Below are 21,445 nucleotides of genomic sequence, written 5' to 3' on the forward strand. Positions count from 1 at the left end.
CTTAGATCAGTGATACTCAACCTCAGGCCCGCGGGCCACATCAGGCCCGCGGGACCATTATGACTGGCCCACCAATGAAAATCTAAAAAAAAGAAGAAAAAAAAATCTGGAAAATGAAATAAAAATAAATAAATCTGAATGAAGTTATCTTTAATTACATTATTATAAGTAATACTATTAGAGTTGTACTATTACTCGAACGGAAATAAAAGCTTGGGGGGGGGGGGGGGGAGATGCAATGCAAATGAAAGACATATACTGTGTATCCCTATTCCCTGACATAATTTTATAGCTAAACGGACAGAATTCTATTTTATTTGAATGATGAAACCCAGCTGCCATTAATAGTTGGAAATGGAAATGGAAATTGCGGAAATTGTAATTGCGGAAATGGTGGAAATGGAAATTGCGGAAATTGCGGAAATGCGGAAATGGAAATTGAGGAAATTGCGGAAATGGAAATTGAGGAAATTGCGGAAATGGAAATTGCGGAAATTGCGGAAATGGTAATTGCTGAAATTGCGGAAATTGCTCTTCACTTATAGCTATCTATTTTCAGGTAGATTGTTTTATTTTACTCAGTCAGCCATATCACTACTCATTTTTTTTCATGAAAAAGGTCATAGCTGGGTAATCTATTTTCAGGCAAATTGTGTTTATTGTATTTTATTTTACTCAGCCATAACAATTTATTTTCTGTTAACCAACTTGCTGGCTGGCAGGCAGGCAGACAGCTACTCATAGACAGGCAGACAGACAGACAGCTACTCATGGAGAATTGGACAGGCAGGCAGTCAGACAGCTACTCATAGACAGGCAGACAGACAGCTATACTCATGGAGAATTGGACAGGCAGGCAGACAGCTACTCATGGACAATTGGACAGGCAGGAAGGCAGACAGCTACTCATAGACAGACACACAGCTACTCATGGACAATTGGACAGGCAGGAAGGCAGACAGCTACTCATAGACAGGCAGACAGACAGCTACTCATGGACAATTAGGCAGGCAGGCAGACAGCTACTCATAGACAGGCAGACAGACAGCTACTCATGGACAATTAGGCAGGCAGGCAGACAGCTACTCAGACAGGCAGACAGACAGCTACTCATGGACAATTGGACAGGCAGGCAGGCAGGCAGACAGACAGCTACTCATAGACAGGCAGGCAGACAGCTACTCATAGACAGGCAGACAGTAAGACAGCTACTCATTGACAGACAGACAAATAACTACTCATGGACAGACAGACAGACAGGCAGGCAGGCAGGCAGGCAGGCAGGCAGGCAGGCAGGCAGGCAAAGAGCTACTCATGTTATGTTATTATGTTATTATAACAGCTACTCATGTTATGTGCAATAATTTGTGCAGTTATGGAAACAGCTCTTTGTGTTTATGCAAGGAAATGTAACACATTTATTTATTTACATATTGTGTGCATGCACATTGTACTTTGATACATTTTGCGAAAATAAAGCAATTGAAAGAGAGAAGTTATCAAGTATCATTAATGTCGTAATTTATACTGGCCCCTGGCCCCTGGCCCCTTGCCATTTTTGTAATGTGGCCCACAGGTAAATCTATTTGAGTATCCCTGCCTTATATTATCTCACCTTGCTACCGGACTTGCATACATTTGGGGGCGGCTACTGTAGGCTTACATGTCTGTGTAGGGAGATTTAGTTTTTCCGGTTTTGTTCATTGATTGTGAGGCTCGCTGGCTTTGGTGTGGACATACGTTCCTCCGAGCTATAGAGCATACTAAAAAAGCTTGTACTAATCATTGCCATTCTGACAAGTAAAGAAGATAATTTGCTATCGCTCGTCCTGGACATTCCTTCCTTAAAATCATCTGTCATACGTACCTGTTCGTTGAGAAATAGGAGTGGTGGGGTTACTGGGGTGACCTCTGAATGTTGTGCAGCCGGCTGACATGTCTTTGGAGTGAGAATGGTTGACATTCCAAATAAAACATTTAAGTGTTTGAAATAACTCCAAGCCATAAAAGAAAACCTTTGAATAAATGACACGTAAATTGAGCCAAAAGCTTATGTTTCATACATTAAAAATGTCACAACCTATACTGTGTAATGATAGGTAGAAACGAAAAGCAGCGCACCTTGGCCCAAAATGGCTGGTCTATCAAAATGTTACCACGCCCCCCTAATTTGGAATAATGCAAAAAATGTACAAGACTAAAACTAAATGCAATAAAGGTCAGAATTATTTCAACATATTGTATAATGCAACATTTATTAAAGTATACCACAAACTGTCACAGCATCTGACATTTCAGCAATAGTCCCGGGCCTTATGGATATTTCCATGCCAATCAATATTAAAGTATGTAGCCCAGAAGTTGCATTATTCAATTTAGGGGGGTGTGGTAACAATTTGATAGATTTGTAGCCTTTGTGGGCCGAGGTGCACTGCTTTTCTTTTCTACCTTTCATTACACAGCAGGTTGTGACAATTTTTATGTATGAAATATAAGCTTTTGGCAAAATGTACCATGTGTATATGCTTCATGTGCTGTGTGCCAATCACTTAAGTTGAAGCATTTTCTTTAATGTGCTACATTTCATGATCTAGATTTACATATGAGTAAACTAAGGCACCAGTACTTGTTTCAGATGTTAGGTATATGTATCTTTATGACATTAGAGAAAGATTTTGTGTTGCCAAAATCAATATAACACATTTTACAAGCAAAAACAGCAGCACAAGATTTTCGTTTTTTTGGTTATATACTTTTATATACATTTCTGACCTGTGACAGGATATTATGAGTAGAACTTTTAACCCAAAGTCCAGAAGGGTATTATCTATGAAAAAATGCATTGAATGTGTATAGTTCCCATGACGCGGGAACGAAACTGAACGAAACGGGACCTCACAATATGACCTATGACTGCAGTTTTCAGCCTAGGTCCTGCTGCTGAGTGTGTGGGAGGAGACTTACCTGCTGCTTGCCTCGCCTCCTATCAAGACTGGGCCAATCATCAGCAGAGGGTTGCTCGTCAGTCCAACAGTTTGCAGTAGCTGTGTGCACTGTGCATGCTGTCCAGAGCTGTGAGGTCTCAAATGATGTCCATACTGTCGGCCCACTGAATGTTTGGTGTCGCCTCAGTTTGTTTGTGTCAGAACTGAACACAACACATGTTATGCTTAAACTGTGAAAGTTGCAAGAGTCAGTGAGTATACTGGTAAGTAAAGTATGAGAGCCTGCTTATTGTAAATGCCACCTTTTGATAGGTAAGTTAGTGCAGCCAGTGTGTGCTATATAGCATCTACTTTTGTAACCCTCCCTGTTGTTTTCAGAGTTTAGGTTAGATTAGGCCGCCAAATCTTTGTGTGATTGAAACTAAGCACTTGAACCCTTGCATCCCTATTCTGTGGGGAACATATCAGCTGAAAATAGCCGATCTACAACCTCGTTGTGAACTCGGCTATTTTTGGCAGGTTTGGTGTAGAAGGAAAACAGTTTTGAGGGTATAAGAGGTTAAGTGGTTAAAGGGATAGTTCACAATTTTTTTACTTAAGTTGTATGAAATACTTTGTAACTGTAGGCTAGTAATTGAGTCCTGTGGTGGGGGTTCTGCTCTGGTTTTGGTCCACAAAACTAGTGTAATTTGTATTGTTGACCTATATTTCCAAAATATTAGCAGAACTTCCGTTCAACTTTGACCCCTTTCTCACATGGAACTATTGTTTGGGTGTAGTGGTATGGACAAAAAATATTGTTCCCTGTGATAGAGGGGTCAAAAACGAAAGCACTATACTGTATATGGTAGAAATAGGTCAACAATACAAATGACGCTAGTTTTGTGAATTAATTTACTTTTAAGGTGTGGCTCCCTGTGCCCCCACAAAATGACCGGAACTAGGCTACTTAATATTTCACCAAGACCAGAGCAGAACAAGTATACAGTTTAAGTAAAAAAAAAATCTACACTATCCCTTTAAAGGTCTGAACATATACACATCATAATCACCTATACAATATCCTTTCTATGAATATGTACCGTATACAGTACATATTAATAGAAAGGATTGTAACGCATATATGTTATCCCTATATGCCTCATATTGTTCCCATTATTGAGCTTTCTATATTGTTACTTACAGCATAAGTGATTCTCGTATATTCCTTAGATTATCTCACCTTGCTACCGGACTTGCATACATTTGGGGGCGGCTACTGTAGGCTTACATGTCTGTGTAGGGAGATTTAGTTTTTCCGGTTTTGTTCATTGATTGTGAGGCTCGCTGGCTTTGGTGTGGACATACGTTCCTCCGAGCTATAGAGCATACTAAAAAAGCTTGTATAAATCATTGCCATTCTGACAAGTAAAGAAGATAATTTGCTATCGCTCGTCCTGGACATTCCTTTTTTTTACGGTTCCATACTTCCATTGTACTCACTGCAGCACACTAAAACTAAATGGAACAGAGCCTTAATTAAAATCATCTGTCACACCTGTTCGTTGAGAAATAGGAGTGGTGGGGTAACCTCTGAATGTTGTGCAGCCGGCTGACATGTCTTTGGAGTGAGAATGGTTGACATTCCAAATAAAACATTTAAGTGTTTGAAATAACTCCAAGCCATAAAAGAAAACCTTTGAATAAAGTTCAAAAAGTTCAAAAAAAGAAATAACTCCAAGCCGAACTCGTCGACCTGACCTAGTTGTGTGTATGTGTGATCTAAAGGAAATTGAAAATGAAATGCCATTCTACAACTCTATTAGGGAGAGACTTTTTAATAAGATCGATCCAAATCAAAGCAGCAAACCACGGCTACTATATTTAGGAGACCATTTGTAGGCGTTGTGTACCATTTCGCCTATAGTGGCTCCAATTAAATTGGCCCATCTTCATACATAAAAACATCTTTGGCATGGCACTCCCCGCAAGCACACTGTCGCGCGTGGACGCGTCAGAAGAACCTGAAGCCCTTCTTCTTCTTCTTCGTGAGGTTTTTAGACAGCTGGTGGATGGAATGAAAGCTCCACCTCCGCGCCCGACTGACACGGAGGAGAGCACGTCCGGGAAGCTGTCCGTCAGTCGGGCGCGGAGGTGGAGCTTCTTTTCCATCCACCAGCTGTCTAAAAACCTCACGAAGAAGAAGGGCTTCAGGTTCTTCTGGTGTCGCCTCAGTTTTTGTGTCACAACTGAACACATGTTATGCTTAAACTGTGAAAGTTGCGTCAGTAACTGCTAGGTAGAATATGGGAGCCTGCTTATTGTAAACGCCACCTATTGTAAATGCGTTAGTGCCGCCAGTGTGTGCTAGCATCTACTTTTGTAACCCTCCCTGTTGTTTTCAGAGTTTGCTATAGGCAAGCCAGTGTTTTCTTATTTTAAAGGTGAGGACAAGATATTGTTTGTTTCTTTGAGTTGCTCCGTAATTATTTGTACTGTCCAAGACACTTAGTTTCATATTGAAATCCTCAAAATTCTGTAAACTTGTACTTTAAGTTGACCTATAAAAGGCCAATAATAAAGCAGTCACTCGCCACCTGCATCCTTTTCCACCCCTAGACCTATAAGGATTGTAATAACACCCACAAAGGACCACAGCTGTGTTTATCACGTCAATGTTTTTGACGTGATAAACACATTCCAAACACATAAAATAAGTTTTTGAAATAACTCTAAGCCGAACTCATACCTAACCTAGTTGTTATGTATGTGTGCAGTATGTTGTGTCAGACTTCTGCTCTGTTGTCTAATTAGCCGTTTGCTAAACCCCAACCAACTCCAAGCCGAACCCATCGACCTAACTTAGTCTAAATGGGGGAGCCATACCTGTGGTTGCTTTGAATGCCAGCCTTGTGGCAGGCAGGAAAGCCTGATGACTACAAATCAGTGACTACAACATGAACGTGAATTACTATCCGCTCCAGTCCGGGTTCACATGGCAATTGTGGAACACAGACCAGGCTTTCCTCCTGAGGTGGAGTGATATTTTTTGATATTTGTTGGTTAAAACTAAGTTAATGTTATAGTTAAGAGGTTCAATCACTATATTGTGATAGTAGCCTAATCATTGATATAGTATAGAGAGTTTGTTCAGTAACATGATTATCCCTGTCTCTCCAGCACTTTAATACAGCACTTTAATACATAGAAAAAAACTTTTTCAGGTAGGTGAAAAAATGTCAGCCAATCAGGAGAGAGTAGGCTATTCATGAGCTAAATATTTTATAGTGTTCCAGGTCCAATTTTGTCTGCTCATTTCTTTGTGTCCTCACTTAAACTTACACTTTAATCTGTGCCCCGACTGCATTCTCTATCCTAAATTGAATAAAATTGGTATCTCAGTTTCGGTTTCTGAAAATGCATTTTATGTTTAAACACTAGCATGTCTGAAGTAAAATCAGACAGAAGTAGCATGTGCTTAAATTTTGAAAATGTTTCAGATGTCAAACATTTCTGAGATGATGGAATGATGATGGATGATGATGGTCATGGATGGGGAAAGATAATAAACTTCAAAATCTAAAAAAAAACTGTCAAAATGACCTCTCAGACATGCTAGTGATTAAAAGCTGGAGAGACATGCAGGAGACTCCTGTTGCTGAACAAAGACTATCTTGCAATGAGTACAACAATATAGCTTTTTAACACTTCAAAGTAAAATATTTTCCATTGTCCTTTGACATTAAACTTTAAAACTTAAATATTTTACAAAACTAGAATATTCCAAAGACTTGGGTCAATATCACAATATCACATTTTGGCCCTGTAACCATTCAGTAAACCGGGGTTATGCAACCTTTTTTGAAACAAAGTGCCAATTTTTGTATTTGCAGTGTGCCATGTCAATCGTCAACATTAATGTTATGACACCACATAAAAACAATCCCAGCATATTTGTGATTGTGATTTATATTTTTCTCTCACATTGTTATGATTAATGTATTCATCAATCAATCATAAATCATTCATTTATTCCAAATGTATAGCTGATACTGATTGAATTTACAATTTTCACCAAATTGAGGTATAGTTCAGAATTTTGGCTACAGAAAGAGTAATTTACAAGATAGAAAGGTTATCTTGGGCTCAAATTGAAGCTTAGGGATATGAGAAGTTTTCTATATACACGTGAGGCAGTGTTTCTACTTTCTTCTCTCTCTCTCTCTCTCTCTCTCTCTCTCTCTCTCTCTCTCTCTCTCTCTCTCTCTCTCCCTGTCCCTGTCTCTGTTTTTCGCGTACAAACATGTCGCATGCGTGTGCTCGTCCATAGGATGGTTGATGAGGATAAAGGAGGGCTCGATGCAATTTTCCTAGCAAAGATTTATCACAGATTAAGTGAAAGGGTCATATTAAAATGACTGTCTAGGTTTTTCGGTATCGAGACATGATTGTACGCTTTTCCGTAAACACAGCAGAGTTGTTCTTTCATAACAAAAGAGGGCACTGTTGTGATATACAACATGATATGTGTATGAGTGCCTATGCTGTGTACTTGTACGTGAATATACAATGTACAGGATATGTATTGTGTACTGCCATGAACTGTGACAGACTGACTTTAGCCACTGAAGCCATCTCAGAGAGCAAGGCCACTTGCTGCTAGCCGATGTTAGTGTTATGTCTCCAGAGAGCTATATATGATTCTGTATGTGTATAATAAATTGTGAACCTTTGGCGAGATACTGTCTAAGTGTCCCGTTATTATCGTTCTCCTGGGCCCGTCAATCGCCGCCGTTACCACAGGAATAATTCAGTTGGATTATCACACACCACCCAGCCTGCACACACACACTACCGGTCAGCCAGAACCGGACAAAGGTCCTTACCAAGAGATTACAACACTGTCTATGAGGTCTATAGTGGCTCAGTGCAGGGTGACAGGTTTGAACTGCATGGCCAAATAGTGTCTCTTCATAGACGGAGGTTGAAACAGAACCTGTATTCTCAGTTGAGTTTCTGGTTGGTTTACATTACTGGTCAGGTCATGGTCAGTCTGCATTCAGGTGTTAAAATACCAACATAAAACAGAAGTCCATGAGCATGGACTCCAAATGTGGGCTATGATTACCTAATCTGGTTTCCCAGGAGTTTTCGAGACGAGATTACCAAATGCAGTATAGGCAAAGAAGACATGTTTTAATATAGATTAAACTGTTTTTGAATTGGATTACCGGTAGGCCTACACATTTTAAGAAATTGTTATCACCATGAAACTTCCCCAGTTTTCTGAAATTGTACATGTAAATATGCAAATTAGGCATTATATAGGAAAACATGCCAGACTTTGCATAACTTTCCAGAATCAAAATCGGGAAAATGTGATATAGCCAAGAGGCAACCTTCTTATTTAATGTTGTTTACATGTTGTAATAAGTGTAATAAGTCGCTAACCCCGTCCTGTCCCCCCTGTCCCACACAAGTGATACTTCTGCCCCTCAAATGAACACTTTGGATCTAGTCACCCTACCCAAATCCTGTTCTGCTACTTACCCCTATGTGTCAAGATACTCCATGACCATTTCCCATGTCTATTTATGTAATTTTATTGAATTAATATTTGCCTTTACACAATTTCGCCAGAGCCATATACGAAAAAGGGGGTTTTGAGGTAGGTGGGACATTTTGACAACTTTTTATCATACCTCATCATTTTCAATAAGAAAACACTGATTAGAACCATATTTCCGGGGGGTGCATGATACCATCTTCCAGTGACTGTACTATTTGCACCGATGCACTTGCAAGCGTGGTTGAGAGAAAGAGAAAGAGAGAGAGGAAGAGAAGAGAGTTATAGTTCTTAAGAGAGTTAACTTTTGGTACCTTGAATTTGGGGGGAATTACTTGACCGGGTGTGGTAGGGTTCAGAGACTTTGCTTCTGGGGGGGTCCCTGGAACAAAATTTGGTGGCCAAATACATTTCATTTTGGGTGTCCTTAAAATGAAAAGGTTTGAGAACCACTGATATAGAAGCAGGAAACTGTTTTAGGATTTAGAAGACATTTGTGGAATTGGCCTCAGGTCTTAATGTGTCAAGGTTAAGGTCTCTGGGAATGCACCCGCCTGAAGGGCATTCCCAGAATGCCGGCTTAGAATAGTATAAAAAAGGGCTGTCCAGCACTTTGTTGTATCAGTTCAAACCTCCACCAGAGGTCTGACGCTGAACCGAGGAGCTGAACACTGAATCCATTCCGACCACCATCAGAGAGGACCTGCTGCTGAACACAGAGAAGCTCAACATGTTGCTGTTTTTCACCCTCCTTGCTGCGTTCGTGCTGGTGGACAGCCAACTGTGCAGCGAATACGCCAAAGAGGTGGAGGTGGACGGCGCGTGCGTGAAGTGTGAACAGCACATAGTGGACCTCAAGTGCGTGCCGTGTCCCCTAAACGCGGTGGAGGTGGACGGGGCGTGCGTGGCGTGTCCCAAAAACCAAGTGAACGTGGGTGGAGAGTGCACGTGTCTCTCATACACTGTCATTGGAGAGTGCCTGCCGTGCTTGGGGTACGTGGTCGACGGCAGGTGCCAGAGTTGTGGCAGAAACATGGAAGAGAGATACGGAATATGCGTGTGTGGCTCAAACGCGGTCCCAGACCCAGACCGCAGAAATTGTTACTACTGTCAGCCCAACCAGGTGGTAGTGGGCGAAGAGTGCGTGTGCCCCACGGAGGTGCTCCCCAGCGGAGGGTGCGCGCCGTGTCTCGGACACTTCGTCGACGGACTGTGCCAGACGTGTCCCAGAAACAAGCTGGAAGACGACAACGGAGAGTGCGTGTGTCCCACAAACGAGTTCCTGCAGGACGGAGAGTGCAGGCCGTGCACCGGAGGACGGGTCGTCGAGAGAGTGTGCACGTGTGCCGGACACTACGTGTACTACGGCGGAGAGTGCGTGTGTCCCCGTAATATATTGGGATCGTGCGTGGGATGCAACGAATATGACCCGTACGTCGTCAAAGGAAAGTGCGAAAGATGTCCCAGAAACGAGGTGTATCAGCCCGGGAGGAACTCCGGGTGCGTGTGCGTGGCAAACATGCGGCGGGTCGACGGACAGTGCGTGCCCTATAGCTGTCCCGGCAACGAGGTGGAAGAGCGCGGAGAGTGCGTGTGTGTCACCAACGAGGTGCGGGACGGGAACGGCACCGGCGCGTGCGTGTGTCCCACGGCGGTCGTCGCCGGAAAGTGCGCCCGGTGCCGCGGGCGCGTCCTGGACGCGAAGTGCGGGCCGTGCGACCCAAAGGAACTGTGGCTGGCCTCCTCCGGACAGTGCACGCCGTGTGACGCGGTTCCCGGCGCCGGGCTCGTCCGCGGGAAGTGCACGGCATGCACCACGGTGGTCGTGGGCGGACAGTGCGTGGCGTGCAAGGGAACGTTTCGCCGCAGCGACGGGACGTGCTGCGACGGGACGTTCGTCAACGGGCAGTGCTGGCCGTGCAGCGGGGCGGTCGTCCGCGGCGAGTGCGTGCCGTGCTCCGGAGTGGTCGCCGCCGACGGGCGCTCGTGCCTGCCGTGTCCCACGAAGGTCGTCCGCGGAGAGTGCGTGCCGTGCTCCGGAGTGGTCGTCGGCGGGAAGTGTTGCGAGCTCACTCTGGAATGTAGGTATTTGATGTGATTTTGATGTGATTTTGATGATTTGATGTGATTTCTTTTGGATTTCACAGCATTCATCATTATGACCAGTGGTGTGTATAGAGCAGTGGTTCCCAACTAAAATGATAGAGTTACAGTCACAGACCCATAAGGGTCAATTTGGTTCCAAACTGAGAGTGAACATTTGTACATGCTTGAAATTAAAATGGTTGTGCGTCAATGCTAAAGAACTTCTCTTATGTGGGTCATTGGCATACCTTTTCAAATGGGGGTCCGCTTGGATAATAAATGTCAATTTAGGGGTCCTTGACATGAAAACTGCATGGTGTAGAGTATAAATAAATGCATCTACTCAAGTACTGTACAATTTTAGGTACTTTTACTTTACTGAAGTGTTTCCAAATGTATATACTTTATGCTTCTACTCCACTACGTCAGAGTCAAATATTGTACTTGTTACTCCACTACAATTATTTGAAAACTTTAATTACTAGTAGTTACGCCTTAGATTTGGATTATTATTCCACCCAAGACCTACAGTCAGGGGTGGACTGGCCACAGGACGTATACTGTATACCAACCATGTGCCCATGTGGTGGGCCGGTCTGGGCCAAATGTTAAATGAGTTGTCTGTTGGTTGTGTATCATTTTATGTTGTAGACCTACTGTAAACGTGGTGGTGTTTAAGGGCTATTCGTATATATGGGCCTCGACCCGAAAAGTCAGTAGCGTATCACAGCGTCTCACTTTGTGCCTGTCTCTTTCTGTCCATGTACTTCCTCTCTCTCTCTCTCTCTCTCTCTCTCTCTCTCTCTCTCTCTCTCTTTCTCAGCTCTCGCCCAAGCTTGCAGGTGCATCGCTGCAGAGGACGGGACTCAGGATGACGTCAGTAGTAACTGCCCCCAACCCAGCAATGACGACCCTGGCATTTGCATTAACCTGAGGAGAGCAACTGCACGCCTGCTGTGCAATAAATTAAAATAGGTAAGGCTTTTGTACAGTCAGTGGTGGACAATTTTATACTCACTATTTTTTACTTTAAGTAAAATGTACACCTTGACATGTTTAGGCTACAACCTACTTCATCTTGACCAATTCTAGACCCATTTAGCTGCGGGGTAAACCTGCACCTCTTCCACTACAGTAGAAGAGGTGCAGTAGAGTGCCTCAAACGTTACTCTTAGACTGTATAGAGTGACTGAATCCAGAGTTCCAAAATGCATAAAGTATAGGCCTAAATGTATTGCATGTGAAGTTGCACTGAAGTTCCACACTTTGAAATGGTGTGTTGTGTGCTTATAAACCAACAGCCTTTCTTCCGAAGCCGAAGCAGAGAGGGAATCGACTCAACATCACCTCCAAACCCTCTAATATGTCTCGATGAATTTAATACATACATGTGTAGGACCACAATGGTGTTATCCTTTTTTTTTAGCATGGTTGTATACAGTAACTGCACCGCTGTAGTGTTTTGCAAACTGTTATTAAAGTTTTCAATCAATTAAAGCATCCGTCATAGAATTGATTCCAAGACACTGTTGGTTTCTTGCACTTTGGCTACCAAGTAGAGTGATCACTGACACACTGGCATGAGTGAGAGAGAGAGAGAGAGAGAGAGAGAGAGAGAGAGAGAGAGAGAGAGAGAGAGGAGTTATGGGTAAACTATACAAATAAACTATACAATAAATAAAAATCAATACAAATAACTAAAGTCTGTCGTAGAAATGTAGGTGGTATGCTACGCATGGGCCATTGAGTGATAGTCAACGAGCACTTCCAAACTCCAGCACTTAGGAAGAAAACTCCCCCTCTCTCTCTCTCATTAGCAGGCAACAGTGCAGCACTATCTCTCTCTCTGTTTCTGGCACAACAGCACCCCTTCTGTTACTCATAGTCATTCATACTGGTGCTCATTAACGTCACATAGGTGAACACGGACATTGCTGTTCCTTGGAGTGGTTGTCTATGGGAAGTGTCACCTATAGGTATCACCAAGATGGCAGCCGTGTGAATACCATCAATTTTGCTTGGATCACACATGTTGGGCAATAATCCTCAGTTAAACAGGTGTTAGTATGAATTGCTATCACCTGGGTGGCTCATCAGTCAGTATGTGTTCAACAACACCGCCATTAAAAATAATGACATGAGGTGACAGAACTATTTGGATTGCCAATTGCTTTTGGGGTGGGGTTTTAGCAAAGGGCTAATTACACACAACAGCACAGAAGTTTTTATCTGTTGACTGACACAACATTTAGAGGTTAGGTTAGGTCGTTTGGCTTGGAGTTATTTCAAACACTTTAATTTTGAGCTCCCAGTCCTGTGGTGCAAGGTCTGGTCTGGTTTCGGTGAATACTAAGTAGTTCAGGTCATTCGGCGGGTGTCAGGGGGCCACTCGTTAACAATAAAGTAATCCACAAAACTAGCGTCATTTTCTACCATAATTATTATACTATGGTAGAAAATTGAAATTTGAGTATCAGTATTTTCTTGGGGCTGGCTCTGAGCACAGCAGTTCACTTAATGCGGCCTGCAGGTTAATATCTGAATACTGATGGTTATTGATTTCAGCTGTTACAATTACAAACATGAAAACATGACCCGCTTGAATTACTTCAGTCTATATTAGTAGCTTAAGGCAAGTAGGAACTTGAACTAATGAAAAGAATGCTAAAATTATTTTAAAATATAATATAGATGTCTATTTATGAGCCTAATCTTTTCAAAGTCCAAGCATAATGTTTTCAGTCATTTCTGATCAAAAGGATTTTGTCCCCCAAACCAAAATCAAATTGTGTTGTGTTTTTGGGAAATTTCAACGGGCAATTGTTTGGACACCTGGGCTAGAGAGGTAGGCTACTTCTTTTGTAAGGCTGTTCAGCATTTATAGCATGACAGGTGTCTGAGGTGAATTATCATTTTAACTTTTTCATGAAATACGATCTTGTTGGAACGCTGACCAACGCATCTGTTGCTGCTGCTTTGGCAATGTAAACGTATACGTTTTCTCATGCCAATAAAACTCCTTTGAATTTAATTGAATTGGAAACTGAGAGAGAACAGTTGATATAGAATTGCATGTGATCACAAACTGCAATCAAATGGCACCACCTTGTGGTCATTGTTATAGTGTTTTGGATGTGTCCTACTGTCCTTCAGCACCCAGCTGGCTGCCACAATAGGCCAGTCAGTCTAAGCAGGTTTGCATCAAAATAAATTACAATAGTAATCGTTGAGGTTTTGATTGGACTACAGCTGTTGCATATGTGCTCAGGACCGCATGGGTCTTCAACAGGGGGTCCAGGACCCATATTAGGGGGTCATCTGAGTTACTACAGGGCGGCCGCCAAATCTTTGCGTCTTAGACGTTTATATAACCAAGTAGCCTACAGCAGTGGTCCCCAAACTTTTTCATGTCAAGGACCCCCAAATTGACACTAATTAGCCCACGGACCCCCATTTTAAAAGATATGCCAGGGAACTCTCTCAAGGACCCCTGGGGGTCCCCGGACCACACTTTGGGAACCACTGGCCTACAGTATGGGATTTATAGTGTGCTCTGCATTATGGCCAGCAATTATACTACTTCATGTTTAAGTTGTTATGCATACTAATTGCATGTTAAGAAGCCTCACAACAATAAGTGCAGCAGTATAATGTGTTATAAAAGCCATTAAGTAACGTATTAAAGGGCCACTTCACCCCTTGTGCAACCCAGAGATTATTTGAATGATGTTTAGGACAGGGTTTTTATCTGTGTAATATGTTTTTTTACGCCCGTTATATGCTTAAATGCATATATGCACACCTCACGTTACAACATTCTGAACACCATGTGTTCACTAATAGCACTTAGGTGACCTTCACACCAGAAAGCTTTACTGCTTCCAATCACACTTGATTACGATTCGATGCAGGTGTGAATGCAATCCGCAGCAAATAAAGGAAATGAAGCAAACAATGTGGCGGGTGAGGAGCTATAAACACAGTTGGAGACAGAGACAAAGCATATTTTACGCAGCGCAAAGATGTCCCGTTACCGTGGATAGACGTGGTCGAATGAGGAGACCGAAACCCATGGTCGAAATGAGGATGAGTACATTAATCAATTGCTTAAGGAAACACATAAAAACACTGCAGTGTAGCCTATAGGCTACAGAATATTCTGTCTGTCTGTCTGTCTGTCTGTGTGTGCCGTAAACATGGAGTGCTGTGGGGAGTAGCCTATAGGCCAAGGAGGGACTTTTTCTGTCTGTGCGCAGCTGAGCAGCTCATGCATGATTATAGGGCCTAGACTAGTATAAAGAGCCGTAAAAATCTTCTCTCAGTCCCTGGCATATCTTTTCAGATGGGGGGTCCACGGGCTAATTAGGTCGCATTCTCACCAGAGAGCTTTGCTGCGATTAAAACGAATCCTGCTGCGCATTTTCAGAAAGTGCGCTTCGTTTGGCAGGTGTGAAGGCTCTTTCGAATCCTAATGCGCAACAAAGAACCGCATTTTACTCCGAGCAAAAACGGGGGTTTCGCTTCGCTTCCAATCGCGCTTGACTACGATTCGGTGCAGGTGTGAATGCAATCCGCAGCAAATACAGGAAATGAAGCAAACATACGTCAGGCGGGTGAGGAGCTGAACACAGTTGGAGACGGAGAAGGCATATTTTACGCAGCGCAAAGATGTCTCGTTACCGTGGATAGACGTGGTCGAATGAGGAGAGTGGAGACTGAAGCCCTGATCGAAATGAGGACGAGTACATTAATCAATTGCTTAAGAAAACACAAACACTGCAGTGCAGTGTAATAGTATTAATAGCCTACAGAATATTCTGTCTGTCTGTGCGTGCCGTAAACATGGAGTGCTGTCACTGTGTGGGGACTAGTGGGGAGTAGGAACTTTCATCTCGATAAACTTGTAAACATTTTGCGCTGCTGTCTGTTATATCAGTGCGCTCAGCGCTGTGCCTCCATGCCCAAAAGAACAGTGCGTGCATGGCTGCGTGCTTATAGTGAGAGAGCGAGAGAGGGGGGGGGGGCAGTCCCAGACCGTCGGCACGACACATAATGCACGTTATGAGTATAATTTTATCACCATAGATTTATCATTTCACTGTGTAGGCTAGTTTATGAATGTAACACATTGATAAAGGTCCCCCCTGCTGCGTTTCCAATTGCTGCGGATCATGACAGTGTGAAGGCAAACCGTAGCCAATTAAATATGCAAGAATCCCATTTCTCCTCCCATACGCATTCGAGTCTACCGAAGTATTAGGTGAGAATGCGACCTATTAGTGTCAGTTTGGGAAACACTGCTTTATAGCAATCAGATAAGCCACAAACATCAACGCTTTCTTCACACCAGGGTTATGAAGCAAAAACCAAAAAATAAAACCAAATCAAAATTGTATAACAAATAACTTGCTTGCACAGAAATGCGCACGCACGCACACACTTGTATTGAACAACATATACAATTGAGAATTCTACTTTTTATTAGTTAGCCAGTTACTGCTCCTTATGTAGCCTACTGCAGCACCACTGCAATGTAAAACAGTTGTTGCCCCTCAATGTGTTCAATAAAGCTTGTTTACTAGAACAAACATGGTTCCACCTCATTTATTTCCAGCCTTCTACAGCTGCATGCTTCATTTATTGCCTCTCGGGTCATTGGTGACAAAGCTAGGAACCCAGACAACCGAGTATAACCTGTCTAACACCCAGTGGTGGACAGGAAAACACACTTACTTGAGTACTGTACCGAGCACAATAATTAAGTCGTTTGTAGTTTAGTTGTATTATTTTTGTTGTTTGTTTTCGGTGGTGAGGTGACCACCGAACTACAGCATGACGTCACGAGGCGCGGTGAAGAGCAAACCACCGCCCCAGCCCTTCTCTGTTTTTATTCACCACCGCTCAACGTTATTTCAGCTCCGGTGGTCACCTCACCACCGAAAATCCAGACCATGAATGAGCCTTAAGGCCACTGAGCTGGGGTTCCAAGTATGGAGGGTTCAAGTGGTTAAAATGTATGAAAATACACATTAACATAAATTTAACATGTGATATTACTAGACAGATGTAATGTGTAAACAAATCGAAATGGGGGGGGGGGGGGGGGGGGAACTACAAACAAAAAAGAACTTCACAGGTTATGGAATGTTTTTACTTTATAATTTAAAAGAGACATTGTAGAGACAATATGGAATGCTGAAAGCTCAGCATTCAGTCTTGATGGCACAGCATAATGTTTAAAGGGGGAAGGGGGAAAAAAGAAAGATACACCTGCTGAGTTGGTCTTCCTTTTCTTTGGCAGACGCATGCCACTTTTTATCTTTTAATGAATGCCAAAGGATGGGAAAAGTAAAAGAAAATATTGTTACAGTTTGAAAATGTCTTTTTTCATGGCAGGCAGGTTGCCCCATTGCAATCAGAACTGCAGAGTCACTCCCAATCTTCTCCGCCGTAGTCTGAAAACCCACCGCAACCAAAACCTCTACAAAAGTGGTCTTATACCCTTTAAAGTTAAAGCAAAAAGAAGGAGTTCCTGGCTATCGCACAAAGATGGTGTGAGGACACCTATAGATATCCCAGACCCCGTGTTGAAGACCCCTGGTCTAGACTATAGAGGTTAGTTTAACTGGCCACTTTTATTGGAAAAACAATGAGAATCCTGGAAATATCCGGCCCTTGTATACATAGAGTATACACAGAGTGCAATATGGCAGGAGCAATACCACTGTCACCTCTATTAGAGGTGCTGAGTCTCCAACACTCTGCCTGACCTTGGCAGAACATGCACTGTATCTGTGCGCGTGTGTGTGTGTGTGTGTGTGTGTGGTGAACTGCCTGGAGAGCCGGTGAGTGTGGGTGATGTCATCATCAGGCCCTTGGGGGTCTGGTTACCATGGTTTATATGAGCGGGATAAACAGAGGAGTAGGCTACAGTGTTACACGCCCAATTGTGTGTGTGTGTGTGTGTGTGTGTGTGTTGGGGGGGGGGGGGGGGGGGCACAACAATGAGATGTGATTTATTGTCTATTGAGTGTTTTTGGGGGGGGGGTGGATTAATAATTTTATCCCACAATTTTGCAGCCCCATTTTTTTTCACCCAGTGCCACTTATCTAATGTATGCTGGGTGCTACACTTCCTCTGCCAACCTGGGGGGGGGCAGCGGACTGACCTCATGCTTCCTTCAATGCATAAGGAGTCCAAGCTGCTTCTTTTCACCTGACAGGGGGGGGAGTTTCCCTAGCCGGACGTATAGCACGACCAGTTCCTTTCCCCTCCATCAGGCGCCCCGGCTGGCCAGGGGGAGGCAGTTTAGAGACCAGGATTACTGCATGTTCTTTGTGAGGGTACCTACCCTATAGGGGACGCGGGGAGAATATGCGAGGCATACCTATATACCCTATAGGGGACACGGGGAGAACAGGCAAACTCCACACAGAAAGGCCCTTTCGCCAACCCCCGCCTCGGGTATGGGCACTGATGACGCGGAGGAGAGAGCACGCCCCCTGCAGCGCCCACAGCGGGAATCGAACCCAGGACCTTCTATAGCTGTGAGGCGACAGCACTACCGACTGTGCCACCGTGCCCCCGTTTTTAGGGTTTCCATCATGTTTGTATATGATCATGTTTTATTGTATTGGACGTATAGTAGTATAGTTTTTATTGTACAGTATGTTGTACAGTTAAACGGTACATCTATAAGTGCCATTAAAGTGAATCTGCCACGCACTGATTTTTGTCAGTGTAACACCTTCATATCATGAGATATGGGCCAGAAACAAATTAGGCTTTCCACTTCCTTCTATTGAAGTAAAATAAAATTAGAAGTGGTTGTTATTGTTAAAACCAAGACTGGGAGACCAAAGACCAAATCTACCGTATTGTGCCGAATATAAGACAACTCTGGCCCCCATTTTTCAAGACTCATTTTGTGAAAAAATAACATTGAATGTCAAATAGTCTGGTCCCCGATCCCAATTTTTAGGATATTTCGATTGAAAGAAAAATACTAGGTTACTATTTTACTAACCCTCAGAACTTGTAGACTAGCCTACTTTAACTTTAAATATGTTCACCTTTCTTTTTGTTTTAGGAGTTTTGTTCTTATATGAAGTTTAGGCTACATTTACTTTACAGTATACAAATCAACCTGCTGCATTCCTGCCTGAGTTGACCCTTGGGAACTTGTGACTCCACTCCAGTTGGGGGGGTATACTCCAGTCCATGGTTTTCCGGTTTGCTGGGAAGTTATTGCCATCACCCTGTGTCCTAATCAAGGGGATCATCAGGTGGATGCAATTAACTTCATGGTGGTAAATTGTAACCCCACGCGTTCTGCTAGTCTGCTCTGCGTCCCAAGTAGCCCAACTGATTGGGGACAGTAGCTACACAGCTTGAACACTATGCAGTATGACGACGAGGCAACTCATTATCGTCACTTCACCTGAAGATGGCGCTCCATAATCTCGTAAAAAAGGCGTTCAGACGGTGTGAATGCAGTTGTGTGTGTGTGACTGTGCGTGTGTGTGTGTGTGTGTGTGTGTGTGTGTGTGTGTGTGTGCAGTGTAGGACAGGCTATCGCCGAGCACGCGTCGCGCACAGTACGTGTTTGTGGTGAACCATGGCCGGGGGAGGAAGAAAAGAAAGAAAGAAAGAAAGAAGCTGACTGTCTGTCTGCCTCCCATCGCTGTGTGTGTGTGTGTGTGTGTGTGTGTATACATGCATGTGTGCGCGCGCGCACGGTGCGCTGCAGTGCGTTTGCTGCTCCTCTTTTTTCCCATCTCTCTTTCTCTTTGCACGACCGCTTCGCCTCCTCCTCCTCCCTGCATGCGGACGCCCCTCATAACCTCGCTCCTCCAGTCCAATGGTGGCTCCTCCTGCTCCTCCTCCATCCATCCATCCCATCCTCCTCCTCCAGTCCAGAACTCCGCGAGGACACTACTAAAATAAGGGGGGAAAGGAAACACCTCCCTCCCTCCCTCCCCGGTGTGAGAGAAGGACCACCACCACCACCACCACCACCACCACACGGGGTAAAAAACAGCCGCCCCGGACCCGGGTGTCTGCATGTGTGACAGATATACAATAGGACCACAGCCAGGGAAACACTACCTAAACCTACCTACCGCTCCGGTTCGGTGTGTCAGGACAGGAGGACCACGCACGGGGGGCCGGGGAAGGGAACACCGGTCCGGTGAAACAAATTAAGCGTCCGGCCGTGTGTGTGTGTGAGTGTGTGTCTGTGTGAGCACATTGCGGATTGACTTGGAGAACCGGAGAAGGCGACGACTCGAGGATAACATATAAGGGGATCGAGTCGCTTGCATTGCCCAGGAGGAGGAGGAATCTATTTTTTCGGTAAGTGCAAAGTCAATGATTTGCTTTCGCTCGTTTCGTTCCCATATTTCGAGTAGAGAGAAGAGAAGGGTATTGAGTTGACATTATCCTCAAAACAACAAATACATAAATCAACGAATAGCCTATATGCAGTAGCCCTATTGTGTAGATTTTGTAGGCATCCTGCATTGAAGTGCATTCCATTCCATGGCATGCCACGCGATTTAGAAACGCATGCAGGAAGAGGAACCCCCGTAAAAAAAATGTGGTTTTATAGAACTTTAGTAATTTATAATGCTTCGAAGATGTTTGTGGCCATGTGTTTCAGAGACGGACTTACAAAAGCAATGCCATGCAGTGTTTGTTTGGACAATATTCAGTAGGCCTATAAGCTGTGTGCATGGCGTGTTTTTAAGTGTCATGATGTTTCTGTTGGAATTGAGCGTCGCATCACACGCTCACACCATCTCTCCCCAGTATAGAGACCGCATCTCTCCGAGGGGAACATGAATGTATAGCTCCAGTTGACTGCTGACCCAAATTCACCACAAAAAACCGACTGACTGTGCGTAAAAGTGCACGTAAATGGCCGTTAAAGTAGATTGTCTAAAAAACAGTAGCGGGTTCCCAAATGTTTTAATTTCAAGGACCCCCCCCCCCCCCCATATAACTCGAGAGTGAGTGTGCAGATGGACCCAAATAGACCCTCATCATGGGTTCATTGATTCCACCTGTACCTACACTCTCAGAGTTGCAGACCTTGTATACTTTTTGGAACCCCCCCTCAAGGAACCCTGAGGGTCCTTATAGACCGGGAACCTCACTTTGAGAACCATTTGGTCTATCTATACACATGTGAGATGATATTATAGGCTATAGCTGTTCATGTTTGAGCACGTTTTAATGCTTTGGCATTGGAACTCGCCCATATGGCAGCAGCTGTGTCGGATGGGTCTTTGTGTGGTATAATGGGGATCTATGAGGAAGAAACGAGAGGTGGCTGGGTTTGATCGATGGCTTTTTCCGTTCTGTTTTGGCGGTGTTGAGAAAACAATGCAGTCATTTGTGAGGTGTGGAGGGAGAGAGAGAGGAGAGCGAGAGAGAGAGATATGTTTGTTTTTCTCTCGTGTTAATAAGCTCCATTAAAGAGGGGGACCCATTGGCATGTCAAACAAACCTTTTATATTCTTATACATAATATAGTTGAGACTGTACACTGTAAAAAAAATATCCGTTAGAAAACGGCGAAATGCTCCGGTAATTTGCTGCCAATGCATTGTACCGTTAATCTACGGACACTTCTGTCATCCCTATAACGGATAATTCCGTACTTTCACAGGACTAAGTCTGTTCCTTTTACGGACACTTCCGTCATCCTAAAACGGAAAATTCTGTATTTTTACAGTATTTAGTCAGTTCCTTTTACGGATATTTCAGGAAAATTCTGTACTTTTACAATACTTAGTCTGGTCTTTTTACGGACAATTCTGTACTGTTATGGAACTTAGTCTGGTCTTTTTACGGACAATTCTGTAC

This window comes from Protomyctophum bolini (genome assembly GCF_963924005.1).
Source record: "Protomyctophum bolini genome assembly, chromosome: 21".
In the NCBI taxonomy this organism is placed as follows: Eukaryota; Metazoa; Chordata; class Actinopteri; order Myctophiformes; family Myctophidae; genus Protomyctophum; species Protomyctophum bolini.